General features: G+C 39.8%; 2 non-coding genes across 2 annotated transcripts; one reads left to right on the top strand and one right to left on the bottom strand.

The window, feature by feature from the left end:
- Positions 1–4,843: 4,843 nt before the first annotated feature.
- LOC148570540 (small nucleolar RNA R71) lies at positions 4,844–4,951 on the bottom strand. Its single transcript, XR_015908635.1, has one exon. It is a non-coding gene; the product is annotated as a small nucleolar RNA R71 (small nucleolar RNA).
- A 17,279-nt stretch (positions 4,952–22,230) lies between these two features.
- Positions 22,231–22,334, top strand: LOC148570539 (small nucleolar RNA R71). Its single transcript, XR_015908980.1, has one exon. It is a non-coding gene; the product is annotated as a small nucleolar RNA R71 (small nucleolar RNA).
- Positions 22,335–22,557: the final 223 nt, after the last annotated feature.

Genomic DNA, 22,557 nt, shown 5'->3' with positions numbered 1-22,557 from the left:
ATCCACAGCTACAATATATAAAAATATCCATTAGAATTTGGAAATGGACCCATGAAGTCAATGCCCCAAACATCAAAAATTTCACAGAAAAGCATAATTTGTTGAGGCATCTCATCCCTCCTGGATATATTACCAAATTTCTGGCATGGGAGACAAGATTTACAAAACTCAGCAGCGTCTCTAAAAAGGGTAGGCCACCAGAATCCACAGTCTAAGATCTTTCTAGCTATCCTTTGAGGACCAAAATGTCCTCCACTCTCAGATGAGTGACAGGCCTCTAAAATGGACTGGAATTCTGATTGAGGCACACAACGTCTAATTACTTGATCAGTGCCACATCTCCATAAATATGGGTCATCCCATATATAATATTTAGACTCGCTTTTCAGCTTGTCTCTTTGATGCTTAGAGAAATTTGGAGGAAATGTGCGGCTAACTAAATAATTAGCAACAGGTGCATACCAAGGGACTACCTCAGATACTGCTTGCAGGTTATCAAAAGGAAAATTATCATCTATAGGAGTAGAATCATCTTTAATATGCTCAAGGCGACTCAAGTGGTCTGCCACTAAATTCTGATTACCACTCCTATCCTTTATTTCTAAATCAAATTCTTGTAACAGTAGTATCCAACGTATAAGTGATGAGCGGATAATTTATACGCTTTTTGACATTGTTTTTAGTATGTTTTTAGTAGGATCTAGTTACTTTTAGGGATGTTTTTATTAGTTTTTATGTTAAATTCACATTTCTGGACTTTACTATGAGTTTGTGTATTTTTCTGTGATTTCAGGTATTTTCTGGCTGAAATTGAGGGACTTGAGCAGAAATCAGATTCAGAGGTTGAAAAAGGACTGCTGATGCTGTTGGATTCTGACCTCCCTGCACTCAAAGTGGATTTTCTGGAGCTACAGAACTCGAAATGGCGCGCTTCCAATTGCGTTGGAAAGTAGACATCCAGGGCTTTCCAGCAATATATAATAGTCCATACTTTGGCCAAGAATTGACGACGTAAACTGGCGTTCAACGCCAGCCTTCTGCCCAAATCTAGCGTCCAGCGCCAGAAAAGGATCCAAAACCAGAGTTGAACGCCCAAACTGGCACAAAAACTGGCGTTCAACTCCACAATTGGCCTCTGCACGTGCAACACTTAAGCTCAACCCAAACACACACCAAGTGGGCCCCGGAAGTGGATTTATACATCAAAATACTTACTCATGTAAACCCTAGTAGCTAGTTTATTATAAATAGGACCTCTTACCATTGTATTAGGCATCCTGGATTGTATTTTTTGATCCTGTGATCTCGTTTAGGGGGCTGGCCATCTCGGCCATGCCTGGACCTTCACTTATGTATTTTTCAACGGTAGAGTTTCTACACCCCATAGATTAAGGTGTGGAGCTCTGCTGTTCCTCAAAGATTAATGCAAGTACTACTGTTTTCTATTCAATTCATCTTATTTCGCTTCTAAGATATCCATTCGTATCCAAGAACGTGATGAAGGTGATGATTATGTGTGACGCTCATCACCATTCTCCCCTATGAACGCGTGCCTGACAAACACTTATGTTCTACATGAATTAAGCTAGAATGAGTATCTCTTAGATCTCCTAATCAGAATCTTCGTGGCGTAAGCTAGAATGATGGCGGCATTCAAGAGAATCCGGAAGGTCTAAACCTTGTCTGTGGTATTCTGAGTAGGATTCAATGATTGAATGACTGTGACGAGCTTCAAACTCACGAGTGCTGGGCGTTAGTGACAGACGCAAAAGGAGGGTGAATCCTATTCCAGCATGATCGAGAACCGACAGATGAATAGCCGTGCCGTGACAGGGTGCGTGAGCATATTATTCACTGAGAGGAGGGGATGTAGCCACTCAACGGTGATGCCCTTGCATACAGCCAGCCATGGAAAGGAGTAAGACTGATTGGATGAAGATAGCAGGAAAGCAGAGGTTCAGAGGAACGAAAAGCATCTCCATTCGCTTATCTGAAATTCTCACCAATGAATTACATAAGTATCTCTATCCCTATTCTATTATTTATTATTCGAAAACTCCATGATTATTTTATATCCGCCTGACTGAGATTTACAAGGTGACCATAGCTTGCTTCAGACCAACAATCTCCGTGGGATTCGACCCTTACTCACGTAAGGTATTACTTGGACGACCCAGTGCACTTGCTGGTTAGTTGTATCGAAGTTGTGACAATTATGAATTAAGATCAAAGCACCAAGTTTTTGGAGCCATTACCAGGGATTGTTTGAGCCTGGACATCACAATTTCGTGCACCAAGTTTTTGGCGCCGTTGCCGGGGATTGTTTGAGTCTTCGGCAAGCTTTTGGTTCGGTAACATCAGTGCCAGATTCCCTTTTGATCCGGCAACTGCACCAAGTTTTTGGTGCCGTTGCCGGGGATTGTTTGAGTTTGGACAACTGACGGCTCATCTTGTTGCTCAGATTAGGTAATTTTCTTTTTATTTTTTTTTTCTTTTCAAAAATTTTTTAAAAATATTTTCAAAATTCTCTCTTTTGTTTTCGAAAAAAAAAAATATTTTCAAAAATATTATTTTTATTCAAAATTTTTAAGAATGAATTCTAGTGTTTCATGAAGCATGTTGAAGCCTGGCTGGCTGTAAAGCCATGTCTAAATTCTTTTGGACTGAGGCTTCCAACTATCAGCTCTTACACGACTGTAGGATATGTCAGGCGTGTCATGTCTGAATTACATGCTGAAGCTTGGCTGGCCATTGGCCATGTCTAGTGTTTTGGACCGGAGCTTTCATTGAAAGCTTGGCTGGCTAGTGAGCCATGTCTAATTCCTGGACTGAAGCTTTAGACTAAGAATGCAAGATTCCTGGAATTCATATTAAAAATTTTGGAATCCTTAATTTTTCTTTTTCAATTAATTTTCGAAAAAAAATCCAAAAAAAAAAAATTAGAAAATCATAAAAATCAAAAATATTTTTCTGTTTCTTGTTTGAGTCTTGAGTCATATCATAAGTTTGGTGTCACTTGCATATGCATCTTGCATTTTTTTCGAAAATATCATGCATTCATAGTGTTCTTCATGATCTTCAAGTTGTTCTTGGTAAGTCTTCTTGTTTGATCTTGATGATTTTTTGTTTTGTGTCTTTTCATGTTTATCATATGCATTCTTGAATTCTTAGTGCGTAAGCATTAAAGAATTCTAAGTTTGGTGTCTTGCATGTTTTCTTTGCATTAAAAATTTTTCAAAAATATGTTCTTGATGTTCATCTTGACATTCATAGTGTTCTTGGTGTTCATCTTGACATTCATAGCATTCTTGCATGCATTCATTGTTTTGATCTAAAAATTTCATGCATTGCATAATTTTCATGTTTTTCTCTCTCATAAAAAAAAATCAAAAAAAAAATATCTTTCCCTTTTTCTCTCATCAAATTCAAAAATTGAGTTGACTTTTTCAAAAATTTTTTAAAAAAAATCAAGTTGTTTCTCATGAGTCAAATCAAATTTTCAATTTGAAAATCTTATCTTTTTCAAAATCTTTTTCAAAAATCAAATCTTTTTCAAAATTATTAGTTATTTTCGAAAATTTCAAAAAAATATTTTTCAAAAATCTTTTTCTTATTTTTATACCAAATTTTCGAAAATAACATAATCAATTAATGTTTTGATTCAAAAATTTCAAGTTTGTTACTTGCTTGTTAAGAAAGATTCAAACTTTGAGTTCTAGAATCATATCTTGTGATTTCTTATGAATCAAGTCATTAATTGTGATTTTAAAAAAATCAAATCTTTTTCAAAAACTAATTTCAATCATATCTTTTCAAAAATATCTTCTTATCTTATCTTTTTCAAAAAAATCTTTTCAAAATATCTTTTCTAACTTCCTAACTTCCTATCTTTTCAAAATTTGTTTCAACTAACTAACTAACTTTTTGTTTGTTTCTTAACTTTTTCAAAACCACCTAACTAACTCTCTCTCTCTCATTTTCGAAAATATCTCTCCCCTTTTTCAAAATTTCTTTTTAATTTATTAATTATTTTAATTTTTAAAAAAAAATTTCGAAAAAAATACTAACCTTTTTCAAAAACTATTTTCAAAAATCACTAACTCTTTTTCAAAAATTGTTTTCGAAAATTCACTTCCCCTTCTCATCTTCTTCTATTTGTTTATTGATATACTAACATCTTTCCTTCAACTCTCCAAAAATCCGAACCCCTTCTCTCTCTGAGTTCAGATTTTCTTCCCTTCTTTTCTTCTACTAACACAAGGATCCCTATACTGTGGTATAAAGGATCCATATTATTATTACTATTTTTTCTGTGCCATCTTCTTTGTCATATGAGCAGGAGCAAGGATAAGAATATTCTTGTTGAAGCAGATCCAGAACCTGAAAGGACTCTGAATTACAACTAACCAGTAAGCACCTGTTAGGAATTTTCAAACAAGAAGAGGAGATGGCAGCCGAAAATAATAATAATGCAAGGAGGATGCTTGGTGACTTTACTGCACCTAATTCCAATTTACATGGAAGAAGCATCTCCATTCCTGCCATTGGAGCAAACAACTTTGAGCTGAAACCTCAACTAGTTTCTCTGATGCAGCAGAACTGCAAGTTTCATGGACTTCCATCTGAAGATCCTTTTCAGTTCTTAACTGAATTCTTGCAGATATGTGATACTGTTAAGACTAATGGAGTAGATCCTGAAGTCTACAGGCTCATGCTTTTCCCTTTTGCTGTAAGAGACAGAGCTAGATTATGGTTGGATTCTCAACCCAAAGACAGCCTGAACTCTTGGGATAAGCTGGTCACGGCTTTCTTAGCCAAGTACTTTCCTCCTCAAAAGCTGAGCAAGCTTAGAGCGGATGTTCAAACCTTCAGACAGAAAGAAGGTGAATCCCTCTATGAAGCTTGGGAAAGATACAAACAGTTGACCAAAAAGTGTCCTTCTGACATGCTTTCAGAATGGACCATCCTGGATATATTCTATGATGGTTTATCTGAGTTATCAAAGATGTCATTGGATACTTCTGCAGGTGGATCCATTCACCTAAAGAAAACGCCTGCAGAAGCTCAAGAACTCATTGACATGGTTGCTAATAACCAGTTCATGTACACTTCTGAAAGGAATCCTGTGAATAATGGGACGCCTATGAAGAAGGGAGTTCTTGAAGTTGATACTCTGAATGCCATATTGGCTCGGAATAAAATATTGACTCAGCAAGTCAATATGATCTCTCAGAGTCTGCATGGAATGCAAGCTGCATCCAACAGTACTCAAGAGGCATCTTCTGAAGAAGAAGCTTATGATCCTGAGAACCCTGCAATAGCAGAGGTAAATTACTTAGGTGAACCTTATGGAAACACCTATAACTCAACATGGAGAAATCATCCAAATTTCTCATGGAAGGATCAAAAGCCCCAACAAGGCTTTAATAATGGTGGAAGAAACAGGTTTAGCAACAGCAAGCCTTTTCCATCATCAACTCAGCAACAGACAGAGAACTCTGAACAAAATGCTTCTAATTTAGCAAATCTAGTCTCTGATCTATCTAAGGCCACTGTAAGTTTCATGAATGAAACAAGGTCTTCCATTAGAAATCTGGAAGCACAAGTGGGCCAGCTGAGTAAAAGGATCACTGATATCCCTCCTAGTACTCTCCCAAGCAATACAGAAGAGAACCCAAAAGGAGAGTGCAAGGCCATTGACATAAGCGCCATGGCCGAACCTGCAAAGGAAGGAGAGGACGCAAATCCCAAGGAGGAAGACCTCCTGGGACGTCTAGTGGTCAATAAGGAGCTTCCCTCTGAGGAACCAAAGGACTCTGGGGTCCATCTAGAGACCATAGAGATCCCATTGAACCTCCTTATGCCCTTCATGAGCTCTGATGAGTATTCCTCTTTTGAAGAGAATGAGGATGTTACTGAAGAGCAAACTGCCAAGTTTCTTGGTGCAATCATGAAGCTAAATGCCAAATTATTTGGCATTGATACTTGGGAAGTTGAACCTCCCTTGTTCATCAATGAACTAAGTGATCTGGATCAACTGATATTACCTCAGAAGAGACAGGATCCTAGAAAGTTCATAATACCATGTACCATAGGCACCAGGATCTTTAAGGCTCTGTGTGACCTTGGTTCAGGAATAAACCTCATGCCCCTCTCTGTAATAGAGAAACTGGGAATCTATGGGGTGCAAGCTGCTAAAATCTCATTAGAGATGGCAGACAGCTCAAGAACACAGGCTTATGGACAAGTAGAGGACGTGTTAGTAAAGGTTGAAGGCCTTTACATCCCTGCTGATTTCATAGTCCTGGATACTGGAAAGGAAGAGGATGAATCCATCATCCTAGGAAGACCTTTCCTGGCCACAGCAAGAGCTGTGATTGATGTTGACAGAGGTGAAGTAGTCCTCCAATGGAATGAGGACTCCCTTGTGTTTAAAACTCAAGGATCTCCCTCTGCAACCATGGAGAGGAAGCAGAAAAAGCTTCTCTCAAAGCAGAGTCAACCAGAGCCCCCACAGTCAAACTCTAAGTTTGGTGTTGGGAGGCCACAACCAAACTCTAAGTTTGGTGTTGAACTCCCATATCCAAACTCTAAGTTTGGTGTTGGAGAGTCTCAACAAAGCTCTGCACATCTTTGAGGCTCCATGAGAGCCCACTGTCAAGCTATTGACATTAAAGAAGCGCTTGTTGGGAGGCAACCCAATGTTTATCTAACTCTATTATTATTATTTTTCATGTTTTCTTAGGTTCATGATCATGTGGAGTCACAAAATAAATATAAAAATTGAAAACGGAATAAAAAACAGCAGAAGAAAAATCACACCCTGGAGGAGCATCTGTCTGGCGTTCAGCGCCAGAACAGAGCATGGTTCTGGCGCTGAACGCCCAAAATGGGCAGCTTCTGGGCGCTGAACGCCAGAACAGGCATGGTTCTGGCGTTCAACGCCAGAAATGGCACACAGATGGGCGTTGAACGCCCAAAATGGCCACCAACCTGGCGCTGAACATCCAGAGTTGGGTACAAAGGCATTTTTACATGCCTAATGGGTGCAGGGACGTAAATCCTTGAACACCTCAGGATCTGTGGACCCCACAGGATCCACTCAGGATCTGTGGACCCCACAGGATCCCCACCTACCTCCACTCACTTCTTCTCACCACTCTCTTTCACACAACCCCATAAACACTCTTACCCAAAAACCCTTCACCAATCACCTCAAACTCTCTTCCCCATCACCTCTTCACCACTCACATCCACCCACTCTTCCCAATAAACCTACCTCATAAACTCCACCTACCTTCAAAATTCAAAACCAATTTCCCACCCAAACCCACCCATATGGCCGAACCAATACCCCCCCTCCCTTCCCTATATAAAGCCCTCCATTCTTCATCAAATTCACACAACACCCCCCTCTACACCCTTCTTGGCCGAAACACATCTCCCTCTCCCTCTCCATATTTCTTCTTCTTCTTCTTCTATTCTTTTGTTTATTGCTCGAGGGCGAGCAATATTCTAAGTTTGGTGTGGTAAAAGCATAGCTTTTTTGTTTTTCCATTACCATTGATGGCACCTAAGACCGGAGAATCCTCTAGAAGAGGGAAAGGGAAGATAAAAGCTTCCACATCCGAGTCATGGGAGATGGAAAGGTTCATCTCCAAAGCCCATCAAGACCACTTCTATGATGTTGTGGCCAAGAAGAAGGTGATCCCTGAGGTCCCTTTTAAACTCAAAAGAAATGAGTATCCGGAGATCCGACATGAAATTCAAAGAAGAGGTTGGGAAGTTCTAACAAATCCCATCCAACAAGTCGGCATCTTAATGGTTCAAGAGTTCTATGCCAATGCATGGATCACCAAGAACCATGATCAAAGTAAGAACCCGGATCCAAAGAACTATGTTACAATGGTTCGGGGGAAATACTTAGATTTTAGTCCGGAAAATGTGAGGTTGGCGTTCAACTTGCCATACATGGAAGAGAACGCACGCCCCTACACAAGGAGAGTCAACTTTGATCAAAGGTTGGACCAAGTCCTTATGGACATATGTGTAGAAGGAGCTCAATGGAAGATTGACTCCAAAGGCAAGCCGGTTCAACTAAGAAGATTGGACCTCAAGCCTATTGCTAGAGGATGGTTGGAGTTTATTCAATGCTCAATCATTCCCACTAGCAACCGGTCTGAAGTTACTATAGACCGGGCCATCATGATCCATAGCATCATGATTGGAGAAGAGGTGGAAGTTCATGAGATTATACATCAAGAACTCTACAAGGTGGCTGACAAGTCCTCCACCATGGCAAGCTTAGCCTTTCCTCACCTCATTTGCCACCTATGCAATTCAGCTGGGATTGACATAGAGGGAGATATCCTCATTAAAGAGGAAAAGCCCATCACTAAGAAAAAGATGGAGCAAGCAAGAGAGCCCAGTCATGGAGCTCAAGAGGCGCAAGAAGCTCATCTCCATGAGATTCCGTAAATGCCTCAAATGCACTTTCCTCCACAAAACTATTGGGAGCACATCAACACCTCCCTAGAAGAATTGAGTTCCAATATGGGACAACTAAGGGTGGAACATCAAGAGCACTCCATCATGCTTCATGAAATAAGAGAAGATCAAAAAGCAATGAGGGAGGAGCAACAAAGACAAGGAAGAGACATAGAAGAGCTCAAGGACATCATTGGTTCCTCAAGAAGGAAACGCCACCATCACTAAGGTGGATTCATTCCTTGTTCTTCTTTCTTCTGTTTTTCATTTTCTATGTTATGTGCTTATCTATGTTTGTGTCTTCATTACATGATCATTAGTAGTTAGTAACTTTGTCTTAAAGATATAAATATCCTATGAATCCATCACCTCTCTTAAATGAAAAATGTTTTAATTCAAAAGAACAAGAAGTACATGAGTTTTGAATTTATCCTTGAACTTAGTTTAATTATATTGATGTGGTGACAATGCTTCTTGCTTTCTGAATGTATGCTTGAACAGTGCATATGTCTTTTGAAGTTGTTGTTTAAGAATGTTAAATATGTTGGCTCTTGAAAGAATGATGACTAGGAGACATGTTATTTGATAATCTGAAAAATCATAAAAATGATTCTTGAAGCAAGAAAAAGCAGCAAAGAACAAAGCTTGCAGAAAAAAAAATAAAATAAAATAAAATATAGGCGAAAAAAAATTTAGAAAGAAAAAGAAAAAGCAAGCAGAAAAAGCCAATAACCCTTAAAACCAAAAGGCAAGGGCAAATAAAAAGGATCCCAAGGCTTTGAGCATCAGTGGATAGGAGGGCCTAAAGGAATAAAATCCTGGTCTAAGCGGCTAAACCAAGCTGTCCCTAACCATGTGCTTGTGGCGTGTAGGTGTCAAGTGAAAACTTGAGACTGAGCGGTTAAAGTCAAGGTCCAAAGCAAAAACAAAGAGTGTGCTTAAGAACCCTGGACACCTCTAATTGGGGACTTTAGCAAAGCTGAGTCACAATCTGAAAAGGTTCACCCAATTATGTGTCTGTGGCATTTATGTATCCGGTGGTAATAACTGGAAAACAAAGTGCTTAGGGCCACGGCCAAGACTCATAAAGAAGCTGTGTTCAAGAATCATCATACTGAACTAGGAGAGTCAATAACACTATTCGAAATCTGAAGTTCCTATAGATGCCAATCATTCTGAACCTCAATGGATAAAGTGAGATGCCAAAACTATTCAAGAGGCAAAAAGCTATAAGTCCCGCTCATATGATTGAAGCTCTGTTTCATTGATAGTTTGGAATTTATAGTATATTCTATTCTTTTTATCCTATTTTGATTTTCAGTTGCTTGGGGACAAGCAACAATTTAAGTTTGGTGTTGTGATGAGCGGATAATTTATACGCTTTTTGACATTGTTTTTAGTATGTTTTTAGTAGGATCTAGTTACTTTTAGGGATGTTTTTATTAGTTTTTATGTTAAATTCACATTTCTGGACTTTACTATGAGTTTGTGTGTTTTTCTGTGATTTTAGGTATTTTCTGGCTGAAATTGAGGGACTTGAGCAGAAATCAGATTCAGAGGTTGAAAAAGGACTGCTGATGCTGTTGGATTCTGACCTCCCTGCACTCAAAGTGGATTTTCTGGAGCTACAGAACTCGAAATGGCGCGCTTCCAATTGCGTTGGAAAGTAGACATCCAGGGATTTCCAGCAATATATAATAGTCCATACTTTGGCCAAGAATTGACGACGTAAACTGGCGTTCAACGCCAGCCTTCTGCCCAAATCTGGCGTCCAGCGCCAGAAAAGGATCCAAAACCAGAGTTGAACGCCCAAACTGGCACAAAAACTGGCGTTCAACTCCACAATTGGCCTCTACACGTGCAACACTTAAGCTCAGCCCAAACACACACCAAGTGGGCCCCAGAAGTGGATTTATACATCAAAATACTTACTCATGTAAACCCTAGTAGCTAGTTTATTATAAATAGGACCTCTTACTATTGTATTAGGCATCCTGGATTGTATTTTTTGATCCTGTGATCTCGTTTAGGGGGCTGGCCATCTCGGCCATGCCTGGACCTTCACTTATGTATTTTTCAACGGTAGAGTTTCTACACCCCATAGATTAAGGTGTGGAGCTCTGCTGTTCCTCAAAGATTAATGCAAGTACTACTGTTTTCTATTCAATTCATCTTATTTCGCTTCTAAGATATCCATTCGTATCCAAGAACGTGATGAAGGTGATGATTATGTGTGACGCTCATCACCATTCTCCCCTATGAACGCGTGCCTGACAAACACTTCTGTTCTACATGAATTAAGCTAGAATGAGTATCTCTTAGATCTCCTAATCAGAATCTTCGTGGCGTAAGCTAGAATGATGGCGGCATTCAAGAGAATCCGGAAGGTCTAAACCTTGTCTGTGGTATTCTGAGTAGGATTCAATGATTGAATGACTGTGACGAGCTTCAAACTCGCGAGTGCTGGGCGTTAGTGACAGACGCAAAAGGAGGGTGAATCCTATTCCAGCATGATCGAGAACCGACAGATGAATAGTCGTGCCGTGACAGGGTGCGTGAGCATATTATTCACTGAGAGGAGGGGATGTAGCCACTCAACGGTGATGCCCTTGCATACAGCCAGCCATGGAAAGGAGTAAGACTGATTGGATGAAGATAGCAGGAAAGCAGAGGTTCAGAGGAACGAAAAGCATCTCCATTCGCTTATCTGAAATTCTCACCAATGAATTACATAAGTATCTCTATCCCTATTCTATTATTTATTATTCGAAAACTCCATGATTATTTTATATCCGCCTGACTGAGATTTACAAGGTGACCATAGCTTGCTTCAGACCAACAATCTCCGTGGGATTCGACCCTTACTCACGTAAGGTATTACTTGGACGACCCAGTGCACTTGCTGGTTAGTTGTATCGAAGTTGTGACAATTATGAATTAAGATCAAAGCACCAAGTTTTTGGAGCCATTACCAGGGATTGTTTGAGCCTGGACATCACAATTTCGTGCACCAATAAGTCTTGGTTTGGACTCCTTTTTAGCTAATAGATACTTTAAAGCTGCATGGTCTGAATACACTACTACTCTAGTACCAAGTAGATAAGCTCGGAATTTATCCAGAGCAAAAACAATAGCAAGAAGCTCTTTCTCAGTAGTAGTATAGTTGGACTGGGCAGTGTCTAAAGTCTTAGACGCATAAGCAATAACGAAAGGATTCTTACCTTCACGCTGAGCCAGCGCTGCTCCTACTACATGGTTGGAAGCATCACACATGATTTCAAATGGCTAGCTCCAGTCCAGTCCTCTCACAATTGGAGCTTGAGTCAGAGCAGTCTTCAGCTTATTAAACGCCTGTTCGCAATCCTCACTGAACTCGAACTCAATATCCTTCTGCAGTAATCTGGATAAGGGAAGTGCGACCTTACTAAAGTCCTTAATAAATCTCCTGTAAAAACTTGCATGGCCAAGGAACGAACGAACTTCCCTCATAGAAGAGGGGTAAGGTAAACTAGAAATAACATTCACCTTTGCTGGGTCTACATAAATGCCATTATTAGATACCACATGTCCTAATACAATTCCTTGTTTTACCATAAAGTGACATTTTTCAAAGTTTAATACAAAGTTTATATTAACACATCTATCTAATATTCTAGATAATCCATCTAAGCAAAGGCTAAAAGAATCACCATAAACGCTAAAATCATCCATAAAAACTTCCATACAGTCCTCAATAAGATCGGAGAAAAGACTCATCATGCACCTTTGGAAAGTAGCTGGTGCATTGCACAAGCCAAAGGGCATTCTCTTGTAAGCATAAGTCCCAAAAGGACATGTAAAAGTAGTATTTTCCTGATCCTCAGGAGCTATATGAATCTGGAAATAACCTGTGTAACCATCTAAAAAGCAATAATGTGATTTACCTGACAGGCGATCCAGCATTTGATCAATGAATGGAAGTGGGTAGTGATCCTTACGGGTAGCTTGGTTGAGACGCCTGTAATCAATGCAGACTCTCCAGGCATTCTGAACTCTAGTTGCTATGAGCTCTCCATGCTCATTCTTCACTGTAGTGACTCCAGACTTCTTGGGCACCACTTGTACTGGGCTTACCCATTCACTGTCTGAAATGGGATATATGATACCGGCTTCCAATAGTCTGGTCACTTCCTTTTTGACAACTTCCAAGATGGTGGGATTCAATCTTCTTTGGGGTTGACGGACAGGTCTTGCTCCCTCTTCTAAAAATATTCTGTGCTCACATACTTGAGGGTTGATGCCTACTATGTCTGCCAAGCTCCACCCAATTGCCTTCTTATGCTTTCTCAGCACATCAAGTAACTGCTCTTCTTGTTGAGAAGTAAGTTCCCTTGCAATGATAACTGGAAATCTCTGCTCATCTTCAAGATAAGCATATTTGAGATGTGGAGGGAGGGGTTTCAATTCTAACTTTTGATCATGGGCAGGCTTTGGATTCTCTGGGGCTTGTGAAAATGGCGAAGTGCCCTCATTGTCAGTTAAAAGGGTCCTCACACTTGGACCTTGTCCAGTGTGCCTCTCTTCTAACTCTTCCTTGTGAATTTCAGCTATACTTTCATCTATGACATCACACTGGAAGATAGAACGATCTTCTGGGGGGTTGTCAATGACTCCATTCAGATTGAAGATTACTATGCGGCCATCTATTTCAAAGGAGTATGTTCCTGAAAAAGCATCCAATTTGAATTTTGATGTCTTCAGGAATGGTCTTCCAAGTAGGATTGATGATGGCTTACCTGAATCATTTTGGGGCATCTCCAAAATATAAAAATCAGTGGGAAATGTAAGTCCTTTAATGTTCACCAAAACATCTTCAGCAACTCCAGCCACTGTAATAATGCTTTTATCTGCTAACACAAAATGAGCTGCCGACCTTTTTAAGGGAGGGGGCCTCAAAATATCATATATAGACAAAGGCATTATACTGACACATGCTCCTAAATCACACATGCAATCATAAATTACTATACCACCAATAGTACACGTGTATCCCCGATTAATGCAGCCTCATATGCTTCAATTATAGATTTTTAGTATTAAGCGAAAGGCTAACTATACAAGGACCTGGATCACTACATTTTTCAGGTAATCCTCCCATTAAAGCAGATATAGAACTACCTAAAGGAATAGTTTCTAATTCATTAATTTTTTCTTTATGGATACATAAGTCTTTTAGAAACTTTGCATATTTAGCTACCTGCTGAATAACATCAAAAAGAGGAACAGTTACCTCAACCTTTTTGAATATTTCTACCATTTTGGGGTCGGGTTCCAGCTACTTCCTGGGCTTCCTTGCAATTTGTGGAAATGGAATAGGAGTGGTGTCTTCTGTGGTGTCTGCGCCTTTTGGTGCTTCCTCCTGTGGTTGAGCTATTTCTTCTTCAGCTATGTCATGTATGTCCTCTTCCTCTTCAACATCTTCTATTTCTACTACCTCTTCAGCTGAGGTGTGTTCTGGTGGGCTTGGTTCCTCCTGACTCGCCATAAACTTGATGCGCATAAACTAGTTATGCTACGATTTAGGAAATTGCACGATCGGCAAAATTCCTTCCGGCATGTGCACCGGTTATCGTCAAGTAAAAACTCACAATAGAGTGAGGTCGAATCCCACAAGGATTGGTTGAGTGAGCAATTCGGATTAGAAGTGTGTTCTAGTTGAGCGGAATCAAGATTGAGATGAGAATTGCGGAATGTAAAATTGGCGGGAAAAGTAAATGACAAGAAATTAAAATGGCGGAATCTTAAATTGCATGAATTAAAGAGCAGAAACTAAATTGCTGAAATTAAAAGGGAATGGGGGTGATTGCATGAATTGAGTTGCAGAATGTAAAGAGAAGATGTAATCAGAATTGGGGGATTCATTGGGTTATAGGAGATATTGAGATCTCCGAATCAAAACATGTTTATCTCTTCCTCAAGCAATGCGTTCATTGAATTTTGCTTGGCAATCTTATATGATTGGATCCCAATCCCTTGGCTCACCAATTCTCTCTAAAAATGAACAAATTCCCAATCCCTTGGTTTAAATGTTCATAAGAAGAGATGATGCTCGATCACTGATTATACCACACAGTTTCATGAACCACAATTTGGTAGGATTACATGTCACAATATCCATCCAAACCCCAATCCAATTCACTGTGAGAAAGCTTCTCTAGCATGAATCCTCCATTCCTTTCCCAAGGTTCCGAAGGATTCCAATTATGGGTAGTTTCTTTCCCAAGACAACTACCCAATGGAATTAGATCGAGAAGCTTTCTAACAAAATTCAAGAGAAAAGATTGAAGAAGAAGATAAACTATTATTGATTCATTGAATTACAATAGAGCTCCCTAACCCAATGAAAGGGGGTTTAGTGAGTCATAGCTCTGAATTCAATTACAAAGATATGAAAACTAGCTAAAAGTGAAGGTAAAAGTCCTCTCTAACTTAAATTCTATCCTATTTATACACTTTCTATATTGAGCTTCTGTTGTGTTTCTTGGGCTTTGAGGCCTCTCCCTGCTTTCCTTTTGCCTTGGGTTTATGATCCATAATCTTGATGAGGCTGCTGGTCCAAATTCTGTAACATTCATTGAGCCAACTTAGTGATAATCAAATAATGGCACATGACTCAATAAATTGAAATTTCAGACTCATCAATCCTTCAGGCCCAATCCCATAAACCATGATATTCAATTGGGTTTCATACCAGAATAAGTTTAAGTTAATGTTTGTGCTCAAATACTAACTTAAACCACAATATCTTTGGTCCAGAAACCTTTTCCAAGAGTGGCGTTTAAGTTGCAGTTTAAGCTTAAACTGCAGCTTAAACGCCAGACACTTCCAGTGAGGCCTTTTGTAGAAGCACGTTTAAGCTTTAGTTTAAGGTTAAACTGAAGCTTAAACGTGGAAATGGAAGAAGGCAGCCCTGGAGAGTCATGTAGTCGAACACGTTTAAGCTCCAGTTTGAGGTCAAACTGAAGCTTAAACGTGGATATAGGAAGGGCAGCCCTGGAGGTCGAACACGTTTAACCTCCAGTTTAAGGTCAAACTGGAGGTTAAACGTGGAAATGGAAGGAGGCATCCTGGAGGTCGAACACGTTTAACCTCCAGTTTAAGGTTAAACTGGAGGTTAAACGTGGAAGCTTAGAAAGGTAGCCCTGGAGGTGTCGAACACGTTTAAACTCCAGTTTGAGGTCAAACTGGAGCTTAAACGTGGAAATGGAGAGAGCAACCCTGGAGGAGAAAACTTGGTCGAACACGTTTAAGCTCTAGTTTGAGGTCAAACTGGAGCTTAAACGTGGAAATGGCTCCCTGGTGCTTTTCCCATTCTGGCGTTTAACCTCCAGTTTGAGGTCAAACTGGAGGTTAAACGTGGAACTCCTTCCTGAGTGGCATTATCATTCTGGCGTTTAACCTCCAGTTTGAGGTCAAACTGGAGGTTAAACGTGGAATGCTTCTTTGGTGAGACTTTTCATTCTGGCGTTTAACCTCCAGTTTGAGGTCAAACTGGAGGTTAAACTTCAATTCCAGCATTTCTTAGCCTTCATGATTCTGGTGTTTAAGCTCCAGTTTAGGCTTAAACTGGAACTTAAACTCCACATGTGATATTCAAGCTTCCTTTATTGATTTTGTTGCTTCCTTGCCTAGCCTCTTCTTCCCTGAAATCATCCAAACAATTGCATCAAAGTCTTGCAAAATTTCATGAGAAATCTTCCATTCATAGCATTCAAGTAATATAACTAAAACTCATGGATATTGCATCAAAATCATATTGTTTGGATGGTTCATTGCTTTGTTATTCTTTTAACCATTCTTGGTTACTTTAAGCTCAAGAAAGTGCATAAAACCACTAAAACTAACAGAAAAATACTAGTGAAACTAGCCTAAGATGCCTTGGCATCACAACACCAAACTTAATACTTGCTTGTCCCTAAGCAAGTCCTGAGTTATTTGAGAAGAAAGTATGAAACAGAAAGCAATTACATTGGCTATATTAGCAAGCATTTGAAGTTCATCAGAAGGGTTTTATGCAGAAAGTTGCAGCATCACTTTTTCATACTTATCAGGTAAGATTATCACTTTTTCATTGCATCTATCAAACACTGCTATGGCCTCTTGTTATTCTTATGTCCTTGTCACTTTTCTCTTCTTTGTTTTTCTTTTCTTTTTCTTAGAGCTTCTTTTGCTCCTTGTTTGCTTAGTGTCATGTGTTGCACAAGCCTTTGGCATTTTCTTTTTCTTATCAGTGCACTACACATATCCACTTTAGGCACTTTAGTTCACATTTCTTCTTGAGACATTGGTGCCCAACACCTCTTTGTGTGACTAAATGTTTTGTATTTAGGTTGCTCTTGATAATGGACTTTTGGTTGATAATCCCGGGTTAGTTAACCCAAGTTACCAAGTGTTGAAACACTCCTCAGAACCTATTCATCCAAGCATATCCTTAATACATAAACACCATAGGCATTTGTCTCAAAAGTTCAAACCATTGGTACCTAGCTTATTTTCTCAATTTTTTTGCTTTTTGGTTGCCCTTTTTCAGTGGCTTTTTCTTCTTCTTTTTCTTTCTTTTTCATGGCCAAAGACATTTATTCATCAAGATCCATAGACAGTTTTCAATTTCTACACAAAGAATGATAATTCTACACTCTAATTCCAGTGATCTGACTAAACAATCAAGCATGCATACCACCACTTAATTCTACTTGATTTGTCACTAATTTAGCCAAGTTACTTTTGTTCAAACTTTTCTTTTATTTTTGGAAACAGAACAAGCATGGCACGCACTCGTTTAAGAAGGTGAAGTTATATCCAAACATCTAGGCATTCACTTTATTCAAAGCAATAAACAGACACTCATACTAAAAAAAAAAAAAAAAAAAAAAAAAAAAAAAACTCCACATAACACTTAAATGACTTATGATGAAAGAAAGCTCATAAAGACAATCCACCAATGATCATTTGATTATTAAGGAACGAGACCACCTCTTATTTATTGCTTGGTTCTTCTTAATTCTTGGGATCCTGCTTCTTCTTGCTTCCTGCCTCTTTTTGACCACTTGTGCTTCCTTTGTCTTTTCTTAGGAGCTTTTTCCAGAATCCAGCCTTTTTCATCGTTTCTTCCACTCCTTTTTCAAGGATCATTGCCTTGTTTATTTCTCCTTCTTTCCTCCCTTTGAAATACTCATCAAAAGCTGGGAATGCTGGGTCCATCTTGTGTAGATGTTCCCCTATGTAGTTAAGCTTGATTTGCGAACTGATGTTGTAATCAGCTTGGACTGAGTATCTTGCATTCTGTAAAATGGTGGCTTCCTTGATTGCCAAGACATTGGCATCTTGGTGTTGGCATATGTGGCTGAAGGATTCCTGTAAGTGTAAATTCTGTTCCCTTTGCAGATCGAAGAATCTTGATTCAAAGTTCCTTTGCATATCCATCATTTTTAGGTGAAAGTCCTCTTGTCTCTCCTGAGACCTCATGTATTGTTGAGACATTCCTTCCATGATTTCCTGCATTCTGCTCATATCCATGGGGTCTCTGGGAATTCGTTGTCTTCTTTCTGAAAATGCTTGCTCTTCTTGCTCTTCTTCTCTGTCTTCTCCTTCCTGTCTTTCTTGTTTGGCTTCTTGCTCGGCTTCCACTTGTTGCCCTTCTTCATTTCTTCTTCTTGTATGTCTTGGAGGAGTTGGGCCAAGAGTCATTCTGTACGCAGTTATGGCCATTCCAGGATATAGCCAATTAGGCCTTTCATCCTCAAGTGGTACTTGGGCATCGATGCATAGTCTAATGATAGTGCTAGGGAAGTGGAGCCAGGATTCAGGGTCACTTTTCTCACTAAACTCTTGTATCTGTTCAGCAATGAGTTTATAAACTTTGATCTCCCCTCCCACCATAATGCAATGTAGCAAGATGGCTCTTTTAGGGACTATTTCTGAAGAGTTTGCAGTGGGTAGGATGGATCTCCTAACTATTGCATACCACCCTTTAGCTTCAGGTGTTAGGTCTCCCCTTCTCAAGACTCTTGGAGCCCCTCTTGTTTTTCTCACCCATTCAGCTCTGATGGCACAAAGGTCTTCAGCAATAGTTGCATAGTCAGGTTCTCCTATCATCCTTTCTTCATAACTTGCTTGGCTGAAATGTATGTTTTTCAGGCCAAGGGTTTTCATGATTGCTTTGGGACTGAAGTCAACTTCCACCCCTCTCACATAGCTTTTGTATGTGGGTTTCTTGGTTGGATCCTCTCTTACTGCATTTGCATAAAACTCTTTCACCAAGTTGATGTTGATTTTAGTGATTGGCTTAGTCAGGAGCTCCCACTTCCTCTTTTTGATCTTTTCCCAAACACCTGGGAACTCATCCTTTTCAAGGTCAAAGGGAACCTCAGCTAGTACCGTTTTAGGTCTCATCCATTCGGCTTGAATCTCATGGAAAACTGATCTGTATCTCCATGCATCGAATTCCCTGTTTTCCTCCATTGGCTGCTTGTCTTTTCTCCTTTTGTGGCTAGATGAAGCTGCCATTGGTTCTTTAGTTTTGGTAAGTGACAAGCTAAAGTTGACAAGGTGAAGCAAGAAGTGTTGTTGGAAGTGTGGGGAGGTTGTTTTCGGCAAGAGATAGTTTATGCTATGATGAAGGAAATGTGCATGAAGGAGATTTGGTGGTGTTGAACTTGTTCCCCAAGTGGTTCTTTATAGTGCCCGTAAGTGCAAAATGGACGGCTAGGGTGATTTGTGAAGGGTGGCTTGATGGTAAATATATGAATTAGGGAGAAGGACGAATTGCTTTTCATTTTCTTGGAAGTATTCTGGGTGCATTAGGTTGTACATGTAGCTATCTTTTCTTGCAGAACTTCCTTTTCCCATGTGTAAGTTTCAAAGACTTGTGAATTTTCTTTTTGACCAAGCATCGTACCTCCCTTTGTCTTTTTCCTCCATTTTTGTCTTTTCCTTTGTACCTGCACAAACAAACAAGTTTGCTATCATTTTTCGGTCCATGTGAATTATGAATAGTACTTGCACATGTAAATCAATGATTGTCTTTATGAGCTTATAGCCGTGACTTCTACATGTATGCACACTTATTATTTGGACACCAAACTTAGTGTTTGGTCAAGTCTCCTGATGACATGAAATCCATATTGGTTGTCCTTAATGAATGTGCTTAATTCTAATAAATCATAGTCACCTTGGCTCTTTGATTCTAAACAAATTTACTACCCTAAGTAATTGAAACCAAAGCATTAAAACATGCGAATGGTGTACTTGTCATGAATTTCGAAATCCAGAGGAACTTTGTGCTTTTCATGAACCGTGTTCAAAGAGGAACACCAAACTTAATTTTTGGTTGTGCACTAAAAATTGAATGCATTTTGAATAAAATTTTGGGGTGCCTTCAGGCACACCAAACTTAGAGGCAAATTGCATTTTACATGCAATGTTTAGTGCACTTTTTCAGCAGTTGTCCTGAGGATTCAAGTTCATGCATAAGAAACCATGCTTTATTAGATGCACAACAAAACAAAAAAAGTAAGGGTATTAAAACATGGGTTGCCTCCCATGAAGCGCTTCTTTCACGTCACTAGCTTGACGGTTGTCCCTTGTTAGGGTGGATTGTAGTGCTTGACGTCTTCTCCTCTCACTATGAAAACGTCCCCACTTGATTCATTCATGACCTCTAAATGTTCCATAGAAAGAACTTTCCTGATTGTGAACACTTGAGGGAGCTGGGAAGGAATGGTTTTGAGGCCAGGTGGGATTGGCAGATAATGACTTGATATCACGCTATCTCCCGGAGAGAAACCTTCAGTGGGAATTTTCTTGTTTCTCCACCCTCTTGGCAATCTCCCTATCACTCTTCCCTTTCTCTTGAGGATTTCTTCATTGACCCTTATGTCAGGAGGATCCTTCTGATCTGTTTCCACTGATTCTTGTGGCTTTAACTCTTGCAACTCTTGTTTGCCTTCCAAGGACTGTTTTAGAGTTTCAGCTGCTGGATTACTTTCCTCCAAACACAGATGGCTACTATCATCCTTAGGCTTTTCAGGTTCTGGTTCAGGCTCAGATGCAGGTTTGAAAACTTTGAAAATGAGCTGTTCATCATGTATTCTCAGAATTAGCTCTCCTTGTTCTACATCTATGAGCGCTCTAGTAGTGGCTAGAAATAGTCTGCCCAGAATGATAGGGTGTAAGTAGCTTTCCTCCATGTCCACAATGACAAAGTCTGTGGGGAAGTAATAATCCCCCACTTTCACCAGCACATTTTCAACTACCCCTTCAGCTTGCTTCTGAGTTTTGTCAGCCAGTTGTATGATTACATCAGTGGATCTCACCTCATTCAGTTGTAGCCTCTTCATAAGAGTTAGAGGCATCACATTTATGCTAGCTCCTAGATCACAGAATCCTCTGTCAATTTTTGTTTCCCCTATGATGCAAGGGATATGAAAACTTCCTGGGTCCGTTTTCTTAGAGAGTGTGTCCTTCTTGATGAGAGCACTGCATTCTTTGTTCATTGTTACCGTTTGTCCTCCCTTCAAAACTCTTTTCTTGCTTAACAATTCCTTTAAATACTTGATGTGTGTAGGCATTTGATGGAGAATCTCAAGAAAGGGAATATTGACATGGAGAGGGTTAAATGTCTCTAAAAACCTTGAATAGGTTTTCCCTTTTTCACCTCCTCCTAACCTCTGAGGAAATGGTGCTTTTGGTTGGTATATTTCCAGCATGCCTTTTTGCAGTTCCTTGGCTTGCTCAGTTCCACTTTCCTGCTTAACTTCTTCCACTCCTTCCTTCAAGATTTCTGGCTCCTGCTCTGAGGGCCTGATTCCTTCTTCTTCTGAAACTTCCTTCAATATAGTGATGGCCTTGCATTCTTCCCATCTCACTCTCTTTTGTTCCCCTTTAGGATTCTTTTCTGTGTCACTAGGGAACACTGCAGTTGATTTGACGGCCTGTTGAGATAGCTCTCCTACTTGAGACTCCATCCTCTTGAGTTTTTCACCATGGTTTCTTAAGGTAGCTCTCACATCATCTCTGAAGCTTTTCAATTCGATTATGTCTTGACTCATGGTTGCCATCATTCCTTCTATCCGGTTTAATTGATCTTGAAATTGTTGGTTGGGATTAAGTTGGGTAGGTTGATTATTTTGGCCATGATATGATGATTGGGGGTAAGTGTTTTGTGTGGCTTGGTATGATCTTTGGTTGGAATTTTGGTATGTGGAATTGTTATGTTGGTTGTGGTTGTAAGGTTTGTGGTTTTGTGGTTGGGTTTGTTGGTTCCCCCACCCAAAGTTTGGGTGGTTTCTCCAGCCTGGGTTGTAAGTGTTGGAATGTGGATCATATGATTGCCTTTGTTGGTTTCCCACATAGTTGGCCTCTTCCCAATCACCTCCTTCAATGCTTACTTCCTCTTGATCTTGTGTGTGTATTGCAGCCACTTGCTTTGTTTCTAATTGCCTGGTAAGCTCTGCTAGTTGCTTGGCAAACACCTTGTTTTGGGCTAGAATTGTATCAACATGGTTCAGCTCCATGACTCCCTTAGTGTTGTGCCTTTCTGATGCATAGTAGTACTCATTCTCAGCCACTGTCTCAATCACTTCAATGGCCTCTTCCACAGTCTTTTTCCTGTTCAATGAACCTTCTGATGAATGGTCTACAGCCTTCCTTGATTCATAAGAGAGTCCATCATAGAAGATATGCAATTGCACCCAATCATGGAACATGTCTGGTGGGCATTTCCTTGTCAAGTCCTTGAATCTCTCCCATGCCTCGTAGAGAGTTTCACCATCTTGTTGTCTAAAAGTTTGAACCTCAGATCGAAGCCTATTGACCTTTTGTGGGGGGTAGAAACGTGCCAGAAACTTGCTTTCCACCTCATCCCATGTTGTTAGACTCCCCCTTGGGAATGATTCCAGCCACTTAGCTGCTTTGTCCCTAAGTGAAAATGGGAACAAAAGCAGTTTATAGGCATCTTCCTGGACTCCATTGGACTTCACAGTGTCACAAATTCTCAGGAATTTTGTGAGATGTTGGTTGGGATCTTCATTA

This window comes from Arachis ipaensis, chromosome B3, assembly GCF_059453495.1.
Source record: "Arachis ipaensis isolate K30076 ecotype BB chromosome B3, ASM5945349v1, whole genome shotgun sequence".
Lineage (NCBI taxonomy): Eukaryota > Viridiplantae > Streptophyta > Magnoliopsida > Fabales > Fabaceae > Arachis > Arachis ipaensis.
The sequence above is the reverse complement of the archived record's forward strand: the minus strand, read 5'-3'. Positions and strand labels throughout refer to the sequence as shown.